This window comes from Canis lupus, chromosome 11, assembly GCF_003254725.2.
Source record: "Canis lupus dingo isolate Sandy chromosome 11, ASM325472v2, whole genome shotgun sequence".
In the NCBI taxonomy this organism is placed as follows: Eukaryota; Metazoa; Chordata; class Mammalia; order Carnivora; family Canidae; genus Canis; species Canis lupus.
The window spans coordinates 6,956,695-6,980,426 of NC_064253.1; the positions used below are offsets into that span (position 1 = coordinate 6,956,695).

Below are 23,732 nucleotides of genomic sequence, written 5' to 3' on the forward strand. Positions count from 1 at the left end.
AGGGTAGTTCTGTTTTTAACTTTTTTATTGAACTGATTGAATGGAGCTGTCCCAGCTCTCCTTTTATCTCCTTCAAGTTCATGTCTGGGTTATCCCAACAGACTTCTCTTCTTGGCTCCTAGTCATCTTGGATTTTGTGTCCTCAGAGGCTGCTTTATTCTTGGTGGATGACAGTGAGTGGTGGGTGGTCCTGACGTATTTTGGCCCTTGAATTCCCATCCCCATACTTTCCGATGTCCAGGCAGTAACTCTGTCATCACTCACTTCCCTCTTTCCTCAGCATCTTATTTTTCAGATACACGTTAAAAACTAGCCCTTTATAGAAGAACCAGATAATCCTTTTCTTTTAGAGTTTATTTATTTATTGAGAGAGAGAGAGAGAGAGAATGAGAGGCAGAGACACAGGCAGAGGGAGAAGCAGGCTCCATGCAGGGAGCCCGATGTGGGACTCCATCCCAGGTCTCCAAGATCACGCCCTGGGCTGAAGGTGACACTAAACCACTGAACACCCCCGGCTGCCCGGATAATCCTTTTCAAACTAAACTCTAAGCCATCTTTTGCCTTAGATACTTCTATCTTGCTTGGTGATGGAGTTTTGTGTCAGATGGCGAGTCTTTTTTGTCCCCCTTCTCCTGGGCTTTTCAGTGTTGAAAAAAAAAAAAAAGTAGAGAAACTTTGGGCTGTTAGTGGACTTAATTTCTTCATTATGGGCTTGAAGTGTCCCCCTTTATAAGTAGACTCTCTGCTGACCAGCCTGTCCTACAGAGGAAAGAAAGCATTTGTGAGGGAAGCATATAATTGTAAAGCAGAGTAGGAATGAGTTACAAACTTGAGAAATCATCATAGGGAAATCTGATATGACCCCAGTTGGGATTATGTTCACAGGAGAAGAATAAAAAGGAAAATCTTTAATGGGGTATATTTTGCTGGTGAAAAGACTGTTAGAAAAAAAATTCAAGAAATCAGACGGTATTGACAGGGTGAAAATAGTCAACAGAGAGTAACTGAAGCTTTCAATTTAAGTTTAAAATACTACATGGGCTTGAACTGAAGCTTAAAAGTTTCAGAGCCAGAATATTAGAGAGTCTTAGAGGTTTCAGTTAGTTGCTCTTAGCTAAAATATGAGAGCCTGGATGAACCCAAATTGTTCCCATGGATCATAAAGTCTTTATGGATGGACAGTCTGATTTGCTACAAGATGAGACCATGTTGACTATTTATCGAGACCATGTATTTTGCCCATTTATCGTTTTTTATAAGCCTTCAGACACTAAGTCTTCATGTTAAAAGATGTGAGTTACAGAGGGCTATAAAGTTACCCAGCTGTTCTGAGAAATGTTTTATGTTTAGTGGGTATTTGTTTCTTTAATCATGTAGAAAAAGTTATCATCATGCCAGGTCAACCAGCTTTTCTTTTGTCCTTCTTATGACAGACTACTGAACTGTTGAAAGGGTGTAAGATATATGAGTATTTGTTTTTATTATTTGGGAAACAGTACTAGAGCTTAGCGCCTAAAAAATACAGACTACGCAAATTTTTCCCCATTCGGTTTCAGAAGAGGAGGAGGATGGGGGGATGGGGTCACTGGGTGACAGACACTGAGGAGGGCACTTGATGGGATGAGCACTAGGTGTTATACTATATGTTGACAAATGAAATTTAAATAAAAAATATTTTAAAAAAGAAACATCTGAGAGGCTTATTTAAAAATTGCAGAATCAGCATTTTAAACAAATCTCCCAAGCAATTCTGGTACATTCAGAAGTTCAAGAACCCTTGCCTCTATAGCAAATGATGAGATGCCTTACACCAAGTAAGTGGATCCTCGCATATTTATTAAATTGAATTACACATTTGTTCTGATAACTTCTGACTAGAGGGCTGACTTAGTAAGTAATACTAATAAAAATACCTAATGCTTAAAAAAATAAAAAATACAGACTTCACATTTAACACATCCTTTTGCAACAATTTTACTACTGACTTCCCATCTTGAAAGCTGCTTCACATTTTCCTGTACCTTCCACTATACAAAAGTGCAGCCCATTTCCCTCTCACCCTTAATTATGTGTAGGATGAAACAGCATTTACCGTGATGTCTTATAGAACAAAGATTCCTCAATGTTCTTATTTTCTCTACTTACAGACTCTAGGCTACCTCTCTTGTCTCTTTCCCCAAAGGTTTCCCTCTGTCTTCCTCTATGTAAGTGCTATACTCTGACCAAATACATTTCCAATTTGAAATTTACCAAGAGCTAAGTCCTAAAAGAAAGGGAAGGGAAGATACATGATGTGTTATCCATTAGTAAAATTAGTACCCAGATCTAAATTATATTGGATAATTTAAAACATAGCACCATACATATCTATAGCTAGCATTTGTATTTATTCTCATCAGTAAACACAGAGGTTAGGTGAAAAGTAGAATAATTAAATTAGAAAATTCTTTACAGGAAGGGGAGAAGGAAAAAAAGCCCCTTGGAATGCCGTCATCAATGCAACCATAAAACTGCAAGGAGCAAAGACTATACAGAGGTCAAGGGAAATGGAGCATGGGTCATGGAGAGAAAATCCCCCAAAGAGTCATATTTCAGACAACTGCTGTTTGGATAAAAACCACTTCTGGGCCCATACTTAAACTTCATCTCCAGTTACTGTTTCATACAAGATCCACTATTGGGGAGGCCCCAGTATATAATAATAGTAATAATACTATTATATCCATTATATAGAACTTAAAATTTTCAGCAACTTCTCTATCTATTAATCCCGTGATGACGTCACATCTCTGAACAACACTCAGGAAAATACTGCACTGATCCTTCTGCATTTCTCTCAGGTGGATGCTTCTCTTTGTTTTCTCATTTTACAAATGGGGAAACCAAGGCACAGTTGAATGAAATGCCCTGAAAATAGAAGCCCATGAGATGAGCTCTCCTTTCCCTGGCACTATCTGAATGCTCAGGGACCTCAAGACCCTGTTCCTTTCTGAGGTATATTCTGCAGGTTAGAGTCCTAATTAAGATGATTTTGCCAGATGTTCCAGACTGTCTGTTGGCAGAATTACATGGGGGAATTTGTAATAAGACAATTGCCCAAATGGTTATTACTCTATTGCTTTTGTGACCTCAAAGGGGTATTATACACAGAGAGACCATTACCAAAAATACAATGTGGGGGAGATGAATCTGAAAGCCACTGGGAAGGAATGTGGCATGAGAACAAGAGGACTCTCGGTGCCTCCCATTGCTTTGTGACTTCTAATCATCTTTCATTGGCTTCCAGACAGCTGCCAGAGGCCCCAGTGGCTTTGCTGGGTGGTTGTGACGTGTGTGAGTAGATTCTGTATTAATTCTGTGTCTGAGCTTCAGGCTTGCACTTCTATTGTGGAACATTAGCAATTTTCTAAGTTTGGCCTTCATGCTTTGTAACTTTAGAAAAAGCTGCTGATAGGGTTGACACTTTGTTGGATTCCCCTAGAACTCTATACATACAGTAAGATTATTTCTGAACATTCTTCATTACTAACTGAAATAAACACATGTAATGAGAACTTGGCATCAGGGAAATGTTCTGAAATGGCACTGTATTTTAAGAGGTGGAAAAAAGTTAGAAGCTCAGACAACTGAAAATCACTCAGCTGCCTTTTAAAATCTTCTTACTGGATTAAGTTATGTGTTCTACAAACATCTAAGTTTGAAAACTTTGGGCTTCTTTGAGTAATGTCAAGAGAAGCTGAATAAATAAGTCAAGCTCCTACACAATATGTACGAAATGTGTGGCAGACTAACAGAATGATTTTCCCCCCAAGTCTCCTAGTTTTCATAATTATGAAGTCATTCAAGATCACATTAAGCTACTTGTAAAACAATGAATTGAAAGAAGCAGAAAAAAGTCGACTCTAACTCCTTCTTCCTACTCTACCCTCCCATTGTTAAACATTGTGACCTAAGGTATAAATCCTTCAATTCATTTTGTGTTTGTGTGTGTGTTTTAAGGTTGACATTATGGTATGTACTAATTGTGAATCTGTCAAAATCTTCTATGTCTCTGAATGTCACTCTCCAACTGTACCCACTTCACTGGTTTTTATACTGAGGATTCAATAGTCCTACATTGTGTCCTGTAGAAGTGGAAGGTTCCTGAGTCCAAATTCAAGGTTTAATTTTTCTCCATTTTGTATTCCCATCCATATAAGCCAAATCTTTCCATCTCCCTAATGCTTGAGATAGTTTTGACTACTCTGTGGTTATTTTCCACTGAAAATGCTGGTATAGTTCAGTTTAAAACTTTGGTTAAGACTTCAGGTCTTGCAAAAAAAAAACATGGGATAGACTGCATTTTATTAGTTCAATCTGGGAACAAGGAGAAAAGATTGGGGTGAAAAACACAACTGGTACTTATCTTGGCTTTAGGACTTCTTCTCATGCTCTCGCCCTGGGTAAAACCAGTTGACTGCCATCAGTGCCCTCATTGTGATAGTCATTCAAACATATGCTTTCTCAGTGGGTCCTCCTGCATGGTTCCCACTGTGTCTACAGGATTTTCCCACCCTGGTTTCTCTGACTCCATTCTCACTTCTTCCACTGCCTTTGAGCCTCCACCAATGGCTGACTTTTAAGAGTTTCTTGTTCCTGAGATTCCCTTGCCTAGTACATGAACTGAACTACATCTATCCATTTGTAGATGTCTGGTCACCAGGCATAGCTAATGAAAAACTGGAATTGATCTATCTGTATCTATATTAGCCCATCATCATTTCTAAAATAGTGACCCATTCATGTCCAGATTGTAATCTTTTTTTCACAACCTGTATTATACCAAGGTTCTAGGGATTTGTGAAGTCAAGTTAATTACAGCATCAACTTGAACCATTTAAGCTCTGCTTAAACTCAGTGGAGCCAGGTTCCTGAGATTCCCTCGCCTGGTACATGAAACTCTTAGTAGATTTGGAGGGGATGCGGATGTGGATGAGATTCTAGCCAGGCAGTTCTGTGATATTCCTTGATCAGTATTAACCCCCCCAAATAATAGTCCTGTCTGCTCCTCTGGTGGGTAGCAATGTCACACAGACTTGTAAAGTCATGGCCCATATGATTGTGCATATGAGAGAGAGAATTCTTTTTAAGTTATTTTTTAAAGATTTTATTTATTTATTCATGAGAGACACAGAGAGCAGCAGAGACACAGGCAGAAGGAGAAGCAGGCTCCCTGCAGGGAGCCCGATGTGGGACTTGATCCCAGGACCCCAGGATCACGACCGGAGCCAAAGGTAGATGCTCAACTACTGAGCCACCCAGATATCCCATGAGAGAGAATTCTTAACCTCTCTTGCAACAGAAACATCTTATGGAAAAAAGAATAAAAATAATTGGGGCTTGAAATCTACTAGATGTGACCTTCAGTCCTGGTCCTTTTGCTTCCTACTCTGTAGGTATGTGACCTGAAGTATATTGCACAAACCCTCTGGCAATCAGTTTTCAGAACTTATTACCTGTATCATGTGAATAAGAAAGGCCAAAGGATTGACATAAGGATTCATTGATGGGTGGTATTAAAATAAATGTATAACTCACCTATTCCATTTCCTTGTTGATTCTACAAGAAGACATGCAACATATGTTCTTCCTTTCTGGTTTCCTTCTCCTTACCTTGAGTTCCTCTCCCTCTCTTTTTTCCTTCCTTTCAATGTTGAGGAGTAGAAACAGAAAGTTATTGAGGTATATGGATACATGGGTGGAAGATGTCAGGAGGTAAGCAAGGGTACCATTGTGCTGTAATAGTCAATTACTTATGCTCAATGGGCCCCAAACACAAAATGTTGCATTCCTTAACTGGCAGCTGGAGCTTTGTGAGTTGGTTTGGAGGGAGTTTAATGGTTGGAGAGGTACGTGAAAAGGAGATTGGTCCAATTTAACCTGTAAAGGATATAGTTTTAAGATTAAAGGACAGGATAGCATAGACTAAAAAATCATTTCCAGTGAGAGGAATTTCAAATCCATATGAATAAAGTCATAGAGAGTTATATATCGTTTTCAAATAATTCTTAAAGAAGTTTGCAATTTCCCTGGTTATGTTCATTCCCTTTAATATTTATAAGAAATAGATATGGCAGGAGTTAGAAAGTAAAGAGTGAGAACTGAATCCCCAGTATTCCTAGAAACATATTAGGACTTGTATTAACTGCCTTCAGAATCCATTTTGATAGAAAAACCCAAGTTGAAAGTTTTTCCAAGTTGCCCAAATAACTGTACAGGCAATAAACTTTAGCATTGCTTTTCCCTCAGGGAAAATTATGCTGAGTGCATTTGATAGAGTTTTATATTGAGAGATAGGGAAGCAGGGAAGCCAAGGGGGGAAGGGATGATGAGCAGAAGAGAGAATTAACACATAGCAGAAGCATTAAAGCTTTAACTTAAATACAAATGATTTTCCGACTGTTTGAGAATACAAGGGTGATATTCATAATTGCCCAGCTGTTGTTTGTAGAGTATAGCAGCTGCACATAAGTGACTACACAGATACGGAATTTTATTGTCTTTTCTTCAATTCTTATGTGACTCTGGGTAGGGGGAGGATATTATTTTACCCTTGAATGGAGGGAGGAAAAAACAATATTTTTCTTAAAGGTTTAGACAAGTCAGAGAAGTGAGAGAATTCAGCTCCTCTCTCCCATCCTTTTGTTGAAATACTGATTCAAAGAATGATTCATTCTACCTGTCTCATTAACACCATGTAGAATGCTCCAACTCTGCATTTTTGAATGGCCATAAACCACATACATTTTGAAGAAAATAATCAGTTGTGAGTGCTTATTTTTCCCCCTCCAGTGACCCAATGAAGAAATGAAAATTGAGGAAAATATTTCCCTTTATTTGAAATAGTACTTTCTTTCCTCCAGTCTGTGGAGTCGTAAACATTAAGAGGTACTGAAGGGATGCTTTAAATAAAAAAGAATTCAGTGGACATTGTAAAATAAGCCTCATATATGCATTTGAGAGCTGCATGTCTGGCATCCATGGTGGCCTGTGTGACATGGACGTATAGTAATTCATATACAGGGCTGGTGTGTGGCAGAGATCCTAGTATCTCATCCACAGATGAGACATTTTTAAGATCCTACCTACCTAGTTATATTCTGAGGTCCTTTTCCCCTGAACTATTTTTGATTTTACTTCTTTATAATTTTCTTCAATTCTCTAGTTTGAACCAAATCTTAGTTTCTACTTTTTCTAGTAGACTTTTACATACTACTGACTTCATACCAACTTACATGGATTTATGATGGGGTGACATGTCGATACACCTAGAGTAAGTTGAAAATAACTTAAGTCAGAAATGCATTTAATATCCCAACCTGCTGAACATCATAGCTTCGCCTCGCCTACCATAAATATACTCAGAGCACTTACGTTAGCTTACAGATAGGCAAAATAATCCAACGTAAAGCTTATGTTATTATAATGTGTTGAACATCCCATGTAATTGATGACTGTACTGAAAGTGAAAAACAGAATGGTTAGAAGTCTATCAGTTACTCCCCTCATGATTGTGTGGCTGCCCAGGAACTGTAGCTTGCTGCTGCTGTCCAGCAAAGAACACAAAAACAATAGTCTGGGAAAAGATGAAAAGTCAAAATTTGAAGTATGGTTTCTACTGAATGTGCATCACCTTTGTGCTATTGTAAGGTCAAAACGTTGTATGTCAAACCATCGTACGTTGGGCACCATCTGTATTTCTATGTTTTTCTTTTCCTCGGCTTGCATATAGTTGTGTTTTCATTGATTGCTAAAAATACTTTCATTACTGAGGCACCTGGATGCCTCAGTCAGTTAGTCAGCTCAGGTCATAATCCCAGGGTCCTGGGATCGAGCTTCGAGTTGGGCTCCCTGCTCAGTGAGGAGTCTGCATGTCCTTTTTCCTTTGCGGCTCCACCTGCTTATGCTCCCTCTGTCAAATAAATAAATCTTTTAAAAAATACTTTCATTACTTATAAATACTTTAGGAAAACTGTGGACATCTTTCCAGTGCAATAACAAACAATCGTTGAACACTTATTGTGTGTTGGAGATGATGCTGTGCATTCATGGTTACTTCCATGAATCCTCCAGCAGACTTTAGGAATTTTTCATTAAGATTATCTCCATTTTACAGATGATAAAACTGCGGAGTAGAGGTGCTAATGTGTGTGTAATTGTAGAGCTGGAAGATTGCGGAACCAGGATTCAGACTCTTGTTCTATTTCTAATGATGGCACGGCCAGGAGCGAGGTCTGCCCCGCCCCCTTGCCCTGGTTCCTTCACATCCTGGGTTCTTTCTGTAAACACTAATTATGTGATTCCAAGATCTATTTTCCAGATCTACCCTCTCTTGGAATTCTGACATCCTATATCTACTTGGCTGGTTGATAATCTTTACTTGAATATAGAAGTAGGCATCTCAAACATAAATAGTTAAAGTAGGCATCTGAATTACTAATGTCCCAGGTCCTACAATGACCTTTTCTCTCTTTCTATCTGAGTCAATATCACAATCTTCCTCCTAGTTGCTCAAATCAAAATTAATGATTTTTTAAAATCCCTGTCTTTTTCACATCGCTGTATTTAATCAATCAGCAAGTGCCATCTGTTTTACCCCTACAATATATTCCAAATCCTCTCACTTTTTTCCATATTTAATATTGCCACCCCAGTCCAAGATCTCATTGCATTTCATCCGCTCTAGAGCAGGAGGCTTCACATAGGTCTACCTGATTCAATACTGCCTCTATCTGGTGTCCTGTCAACCCAACAGTTTTGATGCCTCTAGAGTGAAAATTCCATCTTAAAATATCTCTGCAGTGGATTCCCATTACACTTAGAATAAAATAAAAACTCCTTTTACATTACCATCTTGTCTGAGTGACATTTGTTAACATTCAGGTCTTAGCTTAAGTGACATTCAGGGACACTGTTCCTGACCATTCACTGTAAAAGTAGTCACCTTGTTACTTACAGATCACTACAAGTACTAATAATTTTTCTTGCACATTTGGTTATTATTTTTCCCACCACAATAGGTGTTTCATGAGTCAAGTGCCTTACTTGTCTTGGTTATATCTGTACTCACAGATACCTCATGAATGTTAATCATAATCAAACACTTCCCAACTGAAAAATTTCATGTCATTGCATTTAAAATCGACCATTTAATCAACGTGCCCTATTGTCAACTGCACACATCTTTGCACGTTTTCTTTTAAATACACTTCCACATGTGGAATTGAGTCAAAAGGTAACCATACTTAACTTTTCATGGTTGTTGCAGAATTGTCCTGGAAAACTTGTATCATTGCTTACCAAGAAGAAATAAGAATTTCTATTACTCTATTCTCTTATCAACACTGGGTATTGTTAATTTTTTTTTCAATTATTTTCTGATCTGAATGATGAAAAATGCAATTTCGTTATTGTTTGAATTTGTACTTACTTCATTAGTCGTTAGATTGAACATCATTTTGGAATTTAAATGCCACTAACATTTTTACCTTTGTGATTTCTCTGTTAAATTATGGTGCCAGTTATTGTGTGTTTCCTTTTATTAATATGAGACCCATTATAGGTATTGCAAATTCAAATAATTTTAGTCACTTTCCATTTTTATTTGATCACTATTAATGTTGGTGCCCTTTACAGAAGTTGAAATTTTTATTTAGTGATAATTGTAGATGTCTTTCTCCAGTGTTAGCTCTAGAAAGTTTTTCCCTTCTTGATATTTCAAGCACATTAACTAATGTGTTGTTGTATTTCTTTTATAGCTTTAGTTTTCATGTTTAAATTTTTATTTGCCCATAGGAAGTAAGGTAGAGAATTGCCTTTTTTATTTTAAATTTCTAAACATTAACGTATCAGTTATTCTTTATTTTTAAGTGATCTCTCCACCAAATGTGGGGCTCAAACTCAAAACCCTCAGATCAAGAGTTGCATGTTCTTCCAATTGAACCAGTCGGGAGGTCCTAAAAATCATAGGTTTTCTAGTATTCATTTTCTTCCTACTGTCTTTTACTGACGAGTGCTTCTCTCACATTTTTTTTCACATTATGTATTAACATCCATATTTGGATCCATTAATGGATTCTTTATTTCAACATACTACAAACAGTGTTCTTGGGAAGATAATTTTAGGAATTCTCTGGAAAAGAATGTCAGGGGTCACACAAGTTGGGGAAAAATGTAGTGTTATGTAAATTGAGACAGGTTTCCATAAAATAGTACTTCTCAGATGGTTTAATGGGCTAAAATAGATTGTAAATCTCTAAGAGGTGGATAAAGGAGGTCATATTTTTGAGGAGTGTTTGTCATGGAAATGGTTTTGGGAAGGATTTCATTTCACCGTAATTGGGCAAACTTGATCCATGCTTTTTTATCAATCTGTCTCTGTATTGGCCTGTGCCATAATCCTCCAGTTCATGGACCTTTATAATTTATTTTATTATTTGTTAAGGCATGTCTTTCCTCCTTAGTGTTCTTTTTCAAATTATAAGAGATTTCCCAAATATTTTGCACACATCTCGCACAGTAGACATTTTACTTTATTAACTTGTGAGGGAACAGTAAATCACAAGAATTTTTGTGTTTCCATAGGACAGAACTTGTCTGAGGCTTACTCTTCTTTTCTTTTCCTGTCTTTTCATTTCCTTGCCTTTGTTCAAGTTAATAGAAAGCAAGATTTTGGACACTGCTAAGGTTTCTCAAAGGCTAACTAAGAGTAATCTGAGATTAGTTCAGATAATTTTTACTAACAGAAACAGAAAAACCCATGAGACGAGAGGGAGCAGTTCATCAATAAGAAATAAGCAGCATCGGACAATTGGACAGTCACAATCCTGAATGTTGAGAAGGAGCTGGCAGGCTTCAGGACTGACTAATAAGAAATTATTAGTAATAAGGGAGGCATATGTCAAAAAGTGTATCTTAGTTTTTCATTTTCTAAGTTGTTCTAAGATGACCTTTAAACCCATACTAAAGTTTAATTTTTTTTTTTAATCTTGCTTTAGGAAAACAGCAGAAAGTGGATGCTATCCGACAGTTTAGGAAGTAAACATACCTTCACTTGAAAATCTTAATTTATGCACTGTACAGCATTGAGAGGATTAAGACACCTGAGATCAATTTGCTATAGCAGAACAACTCCTGAACTTGAATTGGAAGAGACAATTCAAAAATTCAGGGCTCTGAGCTGTGAGTTGTTACTAGTTGTGTGACTTTGCACAAGTCACTTAGGCTCTCAGATCTTCCGATCTCGAAGGCTACGGTGGACTGGGGCTTGCTCTCCAGACACAGCATTAACTCCCACTCTACAGGTGCTGACCTCATGGTTATGGTAACTGGCAATGGCCACTGTGGGAGTTTATACACTGTGGAAAGCGACACTCACTACGAATTAGGATAGTCTTCTTGTTCCTGTTGTCCTTGCTGTGTTCACAGAGACTGTATTGAGGTTGCTGTGTGTAATCCATACCAGTTCTTAGAAGTTGTGGGAAAATTAAAATGATTTAATAAATAAGAAATCGCTTAATTAACTACTAATCTTAGCCAAATTAAGGCACTACATGTAACTTTATCTCTGAATACCTCTTGAAGAGTAAAGCTTAAAATAAAAAAAAAAACCTGTAAATTTCTAAAGAGAACAAATTTTAGTTTTTTTTTTTAAAGATTTTTATTGATTTATTCACAGAGAGAGAGGGAGAGACATAGGCAGAGGAAGAAACAGGGTCCTCGCAGGAAGCCTGTTGTGGGACTCTGTCCCAGGACCCCGAGAACATGACCTGAGCCAAAGGCAGACACTCAACCACTGAGATACCCAGGTGCCCACAAAAGAATGAACTTTAGAGTCTGCAAATGTCAGCCATTTATCTTTGGTTAATTTTGGAAATACTTTAAGTATTTTCATGGAGTAGTTATTTTATATAAGTTTTTAAGTAGTGAAGTGAAAAAATTGGGTTTTGTACAGTACAATTCTTGAAATTTAGATTTTCTACTCTTGTTGATTCTGGAGAGGTAAAGTCATACTTCTATCATCTAAATATCTCTAAACGTATTCCCAAATACTTTCTGACTTTGTGACCACTCTAGATACATTAATAGAACACCAAGGAACAGATTCAGTCAGAGATAATAAATGCTTTTTGGTATAGTGGAATGAATATGAAAATTGATGAGGAGAGTGAGGTAATAGGCTTTCCCAGAGCCTTCATAAGAGGGTGGGGAGGAAAAGTAGCTATGAGGAGAGTTTTACCTCCACTTTTTTTTTTAAGATTTTATTTATTTATCCATGAGAGACGCAGAGAGGCAGAGATACAGGCAGAGGGAGAAGCAGTCTCCCTGCAGAGAGCCCGATGTGGGACTTGATCCCAAGAACCCAGAATCATGACTTGAGCCAAAGGTGGACGCTTAACCACTAAGCCATCCAGGTGCCCTTTATCTCCACTTCAGACAGAGTTCTGTCTCTAGCAATATGATATGAAATATTTTCCTCCCTATATCTTCCCAACCCCCTTCTAAGCCAGTCCCTTGGCATTAACACTTTTGAGGATTCTAGACACACTTGTATAGGCTGAGTGTTGAAAGTACTCTGCTCCTAGAGACAGAATTAATATCAAGTTTGACAAATATGTAAGGAAATCAGAAAAAAAATTGTAAGAGATCTTTACAGTGAAGAGGTAGAAGCTGATATGAAATGACTTGGCTTGACAGTCAGGTAATATACTGATTGTATTGATCAAATTTGAGAATAATAAAATGGCTTCCAGAAAATTCTTTCTTGAGTTGTTCATTAGGTATGTACTCTAACTTTACTATTTTTGCATAACATTTAGAATTAGTCTTTTATTTTCATTCAATCTCATTTCCTAAAACAAGGAAATTGATACATTTCATAAAAACTTTATTTAAATATGCCTAATGATGAAAATATTGTCAGTGTATAGAGATGAGAATTTTAGTCTGATTACATTTTCTGCTAACATCTTTTTCATTGCCCTCTAGTGGTATGTGACTGGCTGAATGTGTTCTAGATGGGATAGATGGGCTTTTCAAAAATTAACCTTCTATTAACATCATAAGGTCTTAAAAAACACAAATGCTAATGATATTGACAAAGCACTTACTAATTGACATTTGGTTATATCATCTTTATCCTCTTACTTTGATGAAATACCACAGTGTTCTTAATATTAAACTCAAATAAAATTTAGTTTGATGTTAGATTGGTTGAAGAGCCAAGTTTTAAATTCAAATAGGGATTTTGTGAAATCAGACTCACTTTAGGAAGCCCTAAGCTTGGAAATAAATTTTCGGTTTCATAAATTTCTGCCCTATTAGGCTAATTTAATTTGGTAATTGAAATCAGTGCTATTTTACTTTGATATTTAAAGTGTTAACATAATAAGAAAAATTCAATTATCCTTTTACTTTGATAGCACTGTTAGGATACTCAGAACACATCCTCTCAGGAAAGCAGAAAGTACCAGAGATCCAACAGAAGAGTTGGTTTCTCTAAGATTGTAAGTGAAAGAGGTTTTAATGTTGTGTATGTATCCTGATCCTGGAAGAATACAAAATTTCAACCTCTAACCTAATTTGCTTACTGAGAAGAAATATTTTAAGGACATTATTAATGCCTGCTTGCCTTTTCTCTTTCTTTCTTTCTTTCTTTCTTTCTTTCTTTCTCTCTTTCAGCATGAAGGGGATGTGTTTTAGACAGGTAAAATGATAAAATTCACTCCATAACTTTCCATATCTTCTGATCTTTTAGTTAGGTTCCCATTTCAACCATTTCATATTCATTCCCAGATGAGAGCTTCTTGTCTTGCTATCCCGTTTATTGATAATATCTCTGCTGCTCCTTTTTTATGTGGCTACATCCTACTTATTTTTCAGAGGTTTTTGCTAAGAGTACCTACATGGCCTTTCATGACTATTCCAACACATATTTCAACTTCTCACCTCTCAGTAAGCTTGGAAGGTAAAATTTTTTATCAGTTACGTCAGCAAGAAATAATCATGAGGTTTATAGTATTAAAATGCTCTGCAATAATATAATGAATTATAGCATGTATGTAGGAAAAGTACAAAGATTTTTTTTTACTTAAATCTTGTTCCTTTAAATCTAGTACTTTATTTATTCATTCACCATTTGACATAAACTTATAAATTATATGTCATTTATTGGGCACTATTGTAGGATCCTGAATCTGATGGTAAATGGATAGACCTGTTCTATATTCTTGTTTATATGGAGAGATAAGTAAGAAAACAAATGAGGGAGATTATTATGGCTTATGACAAGGGCTGTGAAAGAGAAGAGATAAGAAGAATAATAGATCATAAGCAGGTGAGGGATTGTTTTTCTTCTCTGTTTTGTAGGTAAGGACGTGGGGGGCAGAGAATATTTAACCACATGTTGATGGCCCCTGGCCAGCTGGGATTATCCAGCCATCAGAGTCTGAAGCCTATGCATGTCCTTTCTACAATATGCTAATGCTAAAGAAAATTCAGTTAATAGTTACTCTAGTCACAACTGAATTTTGATGTGAGGAGTTTGGGCTACATTAATTTGTAAAACCTTCAACTTATAATTTAGAAAAATGATCATCAGTGGTCATTAGCCCAAAGAAAACAATATATCAATAAAACAACAGAGCCTAGCTAGGAGCATGTGAGAGCATGACATATAGAAGGTATGTCTTCACAAAGCAATCACAAAAAGACTAACTATTCTACAAAGTCTAAAAGGACAGACTAAAAAACACTGGGACAATTAGTTCATTTGAAAAAAATAAAATTTGACCTCTACCTGACACTATGCACAAAAATAAAATCCAAAAGAAGTAAAAATACGAATTTGAAAAACTTAACTATAATTTTTTCTGGAAAAAATGAGACTTTTTATGATACTGGCTTAGTAAATGATTTGTGAGTCTCAAAAAAACACAAATGATAAAGGAAAATACTGGTAATGTGCCCACATCAAAAATTGCTCATGAGAAATTCAAGCCACAGACTGGAGACAATACTTGTAAAACATATAACTTAACAAAGAGATAGAAACCAAAATTGATAAAGAATACACGAACAAATACAGAAAAACAAATCATTGAAGTCTAGGCAAAAAGCATGAACAGGCAGTTCACAGAGGAAAGGATGACCAATTCACACAGGTAGAGTTGCTTAATATCACTAGCACTGAGGGAAATGCATTTTGAAATCATAGATATATTGTGACCCATCACATTGGCAAAAAATAAGGCTGACATTATCAACATTGATGAGAACATGAGGAAACACTAAGTTTCATATTACACCCAAGAAAGTATGAATTTTGTAACAATTTTCCAGAGCCATTTGGTAATTGTTCGTAGAATTGGCAAAGCACTAGCAGTTACTTCCCAATTCCTATTTTGAATATAGACCTACAAGTGTCTCTTGAATACAGACTGAAAAAAAAAATGCATGTAGGTGCAGTGGCAAAAGTTAGAAATAGTCTATCAATAGAGGACTGGATAAATAAACAACGAATTATTTAGATAATGAAAAAACAGATGACATGTTTCACCATGGATTAATTTTTAAACATTTTTTAGGAAAAAGGTAAACTATGTTATGATGGTATATATGTAAATAAATGGACACTATATATGCTTATTAGATACATCTGTTTTCAGAAAAATGTGAAATACAAAGATACACATGAACTTGAGGAAGCGCTTCTAAGAATGGGGGAGGACTACAAAAGGGGTTCAAGTATATCTGGAAGTTGTAGTTCTTTAAAACTTCTAGCAAAGATAAAGTGATTTAATAAAAGTTACATATGTTATAGAAGTAACATTTGTTAAATCTGCATGGTGAATAAATACATCTTCTATTTGCTCCACTCACCCATACTTTTGAAATGTTTCATAACAAAAATATTTCAAGATTTCATACTTCATAATTCTCCTTAACATTGCATTTTCTCATATCAGTTAGATGCTAAACTCATCACATAAGTTTTCTATTTCTATAAATTCAACTAATTTTTTTACTTCATCATATATTGTAAGGGTACTATAAATGGAATTTTTGAACTTAAAGAACAGTAAAAAAAAAGTCTATATATTCATATATTCACAGTGGCTTTTATTCAGTAAAGAAATATATAATGGAATCTTTTTAGAAACTATCAAGGCTATTATAGACCATGATTAAGATGTGATTGTAGGGACGGGTGAGTGAGTGGCTCAGTCGGTTAAGTGTCTCACTCTTGATTTTGGCTGAGGTCATGATCTCAGGGTTGTGAGATCAAGCCCCATGTCTGGCTCCATACTGGATGGAGAGCCTGCTTGGGATTCTAGCTTTCTCTCCCTTGGCCCCTCCCCATGTCTCTCCCTCTTTCTTTCTCTCTCTCTCTAAAAAAAAAAAAAAGGTATATATGTAAATAAAATACTGATGATGAGTATGATTGTTCACCTGTAGAGGTAAGAAGAAACTTTATGTAGATCTTCCTTTTCTGTCCTCATGGGTAGTGTTGCCAATATAGAGGTGAAGATTGTGTAAATAATACTCTATTCTATAGCCATGGTGGTGTTGACAGGGCAGTGGAATCCATTCCCCCAGATTTGCCATGCCTCATCCCCATTTATGGTCAGCCTGCATCTCCACTGGTGTGCCCCATTCTTGAAAAAGCCTGATGCAGACCGAGTATAAGCTCCTTAACTGTCTTTTAAGGTTCCATGTGAGTTGACTTGGCTTCATCCTTCAGCTCCATCTCCTGCCACTTCTTAGAGTTCCCTCATACACACCAACCTTTGTTACTCCCATCTGCCTCTATGTGTGCGCCACTTTCTGCTTAGGATACCTTCTGCTCTTCATGTCTCCTTCTCCTTTGGCCAGTTCTCATTGCCTTTCAAGACCTGCTGCAGACCTTTTCTGTTGTATTCATTCTTGAACTCTGCACTGAGCCTCCATTCCATGTTGTTCTCAGGGCAACAGCAAAACTTTAAGAAGGTACCAACCATAGATTTCTTTTTAAATTATTTATTTATTCATGAAAGAGAGAGAGAGAGAAAGAGAGAGGGAGAGAGAGAGACATAGGCAGAGAGAGAAGCAAGCTCCTTCCAGGAGCCTGATGCAGGAGTTAATCCCAGGACCCAGGGATCATGCCCTGAGCTGAAGGCAGACACTCAACCACTGAGCCACTTAGGCGTACCCAACCATAGATTTTTGAATCAGCTGACTGGATGCTACAGAGAGAGCATGATGGAAGTTCCTGGTTTTGGGGAATGTAGGGGAGGAAAGAATGCCTCCCCTGCTTTGATGAATAGCAGAAAGAGCCACAGGGCATGAAGGTGCTTTGGTGGATAAAGACAAGAAGTATTGTGAGTAGTAGTGCTTAAATAGACATCCCCCAAACAAACAAATAAAAGAAGGCCCAGTGTCCCCTCCCTTCTGTATCATCCTTTGGTACCTCCAATTTGACCAAAACCCAGAGAAAATTGGGGGAGGAGACTCATAGTAGACTTATGTCTGCTATTTGGTGCAATAGGAGCATAAGTAGAGCAGTTTCAAAAGTTGTATTTCTTAAACCCTTAATTTTGTGGACTGAGGTTCTAGATCATATGATTTTACTTGTATGTTGAAATCAACTTGGGAAAGTGACCTCCTCTGAACTTCATGCTGCTACTACCCTCACGCTCCCCATTCCCGGTCCCATTTCGTTCTTCCACTTTTGTAGTGCTAGCAGTAGCATTGGAACCCTCGGATCTCTTTTGTTTCTTTCTTTTAATTTTCAGAGATGTAAGTGGTTCATTTAATATCCTCATACAAGGATATTTGTCTTTATAAAATTTTATTACTCTGTAGTTCTGCCTCTCAGCTGTACATCCAGCCACTCATCTATGCCATAGTAGGTAAGAATCAGGAGCTCCAAAGTGAGTAAATTGTCAATTTTATTTTACTGGGCAGGCATTGTTTCACCTTCTACTGTTTTGCTCAGAATTCCTTGTTGCTAAGATTATCAAGTGATTCAGACAAGAAGTGCAATAGTGAAACAAGAACCACAGACAGATCTTGACACCAGAATAAGAGGTCATCCTTTTGCCACTTCGCTCTACTACGCACAGAGACTCCACTGGGTAAAATTTACCTCTTTTCAAAGACAATACCATGAGTTTTGACACAAGGCAACATGAATGAACAAATTAGACCCAGAAGACTATCTTCTGTCTTCTGTGTTACTTCAAGTTCAAAATGTTAAGTACCAAAAAGGAAGTCGTAAACACCTTTGAGTCAAGTGGCCTGGTTATTGACGACCGTCCTGTTAGACTAGTGAGCTCTATTTATAAGCAGACAAGCTAGAGATGTATTTCTGTGACTTCTTCTCAGCACACCGCGAGGTACAGGGTGAAGACTGGATTGTCTTGGATAAAATGATAAAGAATCTGGCATAACCTTGAATTGTCTTGGGAAGAGTATGATTATATGGGAGCATTACTGAATTGTATTGGGAACAATTTCAGATTTCATGTGACGCTAGGCTTTTAACATTTTGAGATTTCAGATTTTTTCCATTTCTAGTGAAGAGGAGGTAGGAAATTGTATGTTGAGAAATCATTAGCCTAAGGCTCTGGGTCACACAGCTGCCTCGAAGCATAACCCATTCCATTGGGAAATGGTGGTCTAGCAGAACAGTTGTATGCTGACAAGAATTTTGTGATACCTGACATCTTCCTTCCTAAAGCCAGTGACTCTTCTTGATTGCCTGTACCTGTACCTCCAACCATATCCACTGTTGTTTACTTAGACCACCTGTCCAGCAGCACCTTTAAAACTGAGTGGTTCAGGAACTGTAATCATTAAATTTGCTTCTTTGGAAGAGTCACCTTTAAAGAAATTTATAAGATCTGAAAATTTTTCTGACACTGCGCTTCAGTTTGGTAGTATAATTCTGGGTTCTCAGAGGAAATAGATCTATTAAATTAACTTCTCTGCTTCTTATGTTAAGATCATGGTAGTGATTTCTGCATCTATGAAGTTCCTTTTATTTTCCATCTTTGAGTCTAAACTAAATTAAGGGTGCCTGTGGATCTCTTTAGTACATTGTGTTTAGTTAGGTAGAACTATTAGTTTTTCTAGATATGAGATATTGATTACTATATGTAGAATCTAGGTGTTTGATAAATATCCCGAGTCTATATTTTGTCTCCTATCATTAGGGAAGCTTTTATGAAGAACTATTTGAATGTACTTTGGAGGTAATTTCTTATACATATCACGAGGTTAAACTTGACACCAGTTACGAAATTACTGCTGTAGGGTGCTTTTTCTGGTGTCCACAGAGTTCATGCTCTTTATGTGCCATCTTCTTGGCAGGGATACACAAAGACTTCTGATTTACCCTGGGATTCATTTGTATGCATAGCTTAGCATTCCCTTCATTACACACATATCGAAGGACTATGTTGGTTGCAGATAGGAGTAAGAGAAACATATATTGTGTGAAAGGTTCATAGATGAAGCTGTCAGAATTGATGAGTGTTTGGAAGACTGGACCTGTCTTTGCCGTGTGCCCAGGAATGCTTGCCTCCTATCTGACATAGCCTGTAGGATACATAGCTGTCATGAAGTTACCATGAAATAGTTGTCTATTTATTATGGAGGTTTTTTTTTAACCTGATCTTTCTTTTGTATGTTCGGAACAGAGGGTGGTTAATACAATATTCTTATTTATTTCTTTGATAAGCAAAATCTCCAGAACTATCAAAATGGAGGAGACGAATTATAATCACAAATTCAAGATTGATGCCATTTTCAAGAGGCCATTTTCATGGATTTACAAGAGCTTATCTATAAGATTCAAAGAGGAGGACTGTTACTCATGGCAATACTGTGCTATCTCTATACCCCATATATTAAGGAAAAGAGTGTGTTGGGATGTAGATTGACATCAAATTATTTAACAATATAGAAAGGTTATGTCAGAAATACACTGAATTTGAGAGTGATAGCCAACCAGAGGTTAAATCATCATGACACAGGCTACTTAATTTTAGTTGAAATAAGTAATTTTTGCCACTGAGAGTGAGGAATAGAGCAGGATGCTTTTATGGTGAGATGCTGAAGAGATCCAAGCATGTGAATTAATGCAAACCAACGGAGGAGTTATAGGAGCTGACCAAGTGCCATGGTATTGAAGAGGAAGACTCACTGAGGAGTTACTGATTCAAATCCATTGGTGAACTGAGACAGTGTCATGAGAGTCTAGGGGAGCAGAGGCCAAACAAGGTGCCCCAGGCCAAATAAAAGACCCAAACAATGGGACACCGGAGTTGAAGGCTAGGTAGTCAAAGTCAGGTAGGAACAAGAGTTTTCAGACTTCTGTTTTGCATGGGCGTTCTCTACAGCAAATCTTAAAAATACGTAAGCCAAGACTCTACCTCTGACCTACTAAATCTGAACCTCTGAGATGATATAGGTTCTAGTTGTTAGTGTTTTTAAAAACCTCTAGGGGGCAGCCCTGGTGGCGCAGCGGTTTAGCGCCGCCTGCAGTCAAGGGCGTGATCCTGGAGTCCCTGGATGGAGTCCCACATCAAGCTCTCTGCATGGAGCCTGCTTCTCCCTCTGCCTGTGTCTCTGCCTCTCTCTCTCTCTCTCTCTCTCTCTCTCTCTCTTTCTGTGTGTCTCTATGAATAAATAAATAAAATCTTTAAAAAAAATAAAAACCTCTAGGTAATTCTGACGTATAGAAAATCAGGTAATTCTGATTCTAGGTTTGGAATATGCAGAACTCTCAGGCATGTCAGTTGAGTTTTAAAGTTGTTCTCTGAAGAAGCAAACATTTCTTTGCATGAATATTTCCACAACCATCCAGATGATAAAATGTCTCCAAGAGTTGCTAAGAGTATTGTGGGTTAGTACACTGTGGGGACCCTGCTCCAAATGCAAAAGAAATGTGGGACTCAAAGTGATGAACTGTCTCAGCTAGGCTTCAATTACTGTGTCCTACACTGCTTCCGAGGTTTGAGAAAAAACTGAATTGGACTTCAAGGTCAGAAAATTATTTTGAATATTTGTTTCATGGTAGCTGGTTTGTTTGTGGCATTAGGCAAATCATTTAACCATCTAAGTGATATTTTATTTCCTTTTCTATGAATGAGATAGAAATTCCTGCTTTCTCATTAGGTAGGAGGGATCACTTTGAAAATCGTACTCTAGGAGAAGTTTTTATGGATCAAAAATTTAAACCCTAAGATGTAGACATGCAAAAATCTAAAACATTAATGAATTATATATAACTGAACTTGCCTTTGCTTTGAAGATGTAAATCTTCTGAGAAAAAAATAACTTCTTTCTCGCATATAGTCTACTCTGTTTTCTATTCACATTTATATACTCATATCTCAGGTTGTGTGTGGTTTAAAACATGGTCACTTTCAGGAAAATGCTCAACCATCCTTTTATCCATTTTTTTCCCCCAGGGATATATGGAATGAAAGAAGCTTCTGGAGCAGTGTGGGCAGTTGGTCAGGGGCTTCTCTTCTCTGAGTTATCCTTCATACCATTGATGTCTCTGACACAGTTTGGCAGATTCCTGGATCTGCTGGTGTGGACAGATTTTTATATCTGTTGAGGTGCAACTGGTCCCACTTTGACATCTGCGGCATTATGCCAGCCTGTGGCACCTGTTGTCATGCAGGCGCAAAGCTCTATGAGCCTGTCATCACACGCTCACCCCTCCAAGTCTTCAATACCCTACTGTTCTCATGCCATGTTAGGGACAGCAGTGCACTGAATATGGAGCATTTCAGGATGGCTTCTCCCAGAACAGACTTCCAGCCAGGAATTTGAGTGTATGTGAATTCTTAAGGAAGTACTTCCAGAAGAAATTGACAAAGAAGTAGAGGAAGCAGATATAGAAGGGGAAAGGTAAGCAAAGATTCAGGGTCAGGTAAAGTTTAAGCGTATGATTCTGCAACACAAATTATGCCTCATATTTTATTTCATGTTGCACTATAGGAGCTGACCTTTCTCATTTCTGCACCAGTTACTCATTGGCTGTAAAGCTGGCGTGGGGAGGAGATGGTTGGTTATAAGCTCCCAAGTGCTTCCAGCGTGGTTGCTCCTGCCACCCAAAGGCATTCCTCTGTAAAAGATTATAGATGCGTCTTCAGCAGAGGCTGAGGATGGGTGCACAGAGATCATGGAACCTGAGGATGTTTGAGCAGGAAAAAAGAAGTGTATATTAGAGTCCAACTTGTACTACTTTTCCATTAAGTTGATGCCTTTTTAAAAAAATCTGACAGGTCGGAATTTCTGCAGACAAATTTCTAAGAGAGCTTGGTGTGACAAGCCTGTTTTTTTTTTTTTTTTTTTTTTTTTTTTTTTTGTTTTCTGTTTGGTGTGGATTTTTAAAAAAAATTTTTTAATAATAAATTTATTTTTTATTGGTGTTCAATTTGCCAACATACAGAATAACACCCAGTGCTCATCCCGTGAAGTGCCCCCCTCAGTGACCGCCACCCAGCCACCCCCACCCCCCGCCCTCCTCCCCTTTCCACCACCCGTAGTTCAGTCTCCCAGAGTTAGGAGTCTTCATGTTCTGTCTCCCTTTCTGATATTTCCCACACATTTCTTCTCCCTTCCCCTCTATTCCCTTTCACTATTTTTTATATTCCCCAAATGAATGAGACCATATAATGTTTGTCCTTCTCTGATTGACTTATTTCACTCAGCATAATAACCTCCAGTTCCATCCACATCGAAGCAAATGGTGGGTATTTGTTGTTTCTAATGGCTGAGTAATGTTCCATTGTATACATAATTGGTGTGACAAGCCTTAATCTGCACTGCTAGAATTGGTCCCAACACCCTTTCTGACTCTCATCATCTTCCTGCTACACCCGTTTCAAACACACCCTTAGCTAGCACATCTGCTGTTCTAGTAGATAACTTGGAAGGATGAACTAGACCATCATTTGAGGAGCCTGAGCTCTGGTCACCTGCACTTAAGGTTGCTGTCATGGTTCATGCACAGGTAAAATTTATCTTGGGGGTTGTTGTCATGAGTGACCAAGTAAGCTGATATTAGGCAGCACTCCCACAAATGACAAGTACATACTCTGGAAAAAATAGAAAAACACAAACAATAGACAAAAATAGCTACTGGAGGCATTAGAGCAATCAGCAGTTGGATAAAGGGAATGGTAGTGTGTATGGAAGGATTTTCTGTTTGTTTTGTTTTGTTTTGTAGCTTCTAGCCTAAGGGCATCCCTCTTTATGTAATATACAGAGCCTATAGAAGTGTTCTAGAGGGATCCCTGGGTGGTGCAGCGGTTTGGCGCCTGCCTTTGGCCCAGGGCGCGATGCCTGGAGACCTGGGATCGAATCCCATATCAGGCTCCCGGTGCATGGAGCTTGCTTCTCCCTCTGCCTATGTCTCTGCCTCTCTCTCTCTCTCTCTCTCTCTCTGTGTGACTATCATAAATAAAAAAAAAAAAAAAAAAAAAAGAATTGTCCTAGAAATATGTGCGTTTCTGGTGGCCCAAAGAACCAGAGGACCAAGTGTGAGGCAAGTGTAACAGCAGATCACGAAGGGGAGAACACAGAAAGAAGGGAGCCGGAAAGAGACAAATCTCACATTTTCTGCATATTTTGTGCATAAACTCTAAAACTCTTTGGATAACTTCCGAGCCAGTTATGTTTGGGGAAGAACCATG

General features: G+C 37.7%; 1 long non-coding RNA gene across 2 annotated transcripts in view; it reads left to right on the top strand.

Annotated features, from left to right (window-relative positions):
- The first annotated feature begins 3,186 nt into the window (after positions 1-3,186).
- The window catches only part of LOC112659718 (uncharacterized), a 247,427-nt gene continuing 226,881 nt past the window's right edge, over positions 3,187-23,732 (top strand). The window contains exon 1 of one of the 2 annotated variants that reach the window (XR_007413889.1): positions 3,187-3,333. This is a non-coding gene — a long non-coding RNA (uncharacterized LOC112659718). Of the gene's footprint in view, positions 3,334-5,837; positions 5,889-23,732 lie in introns of those variants that run through there. The other variant, XR_007413890.1, reaches the window with a different exon arrangement.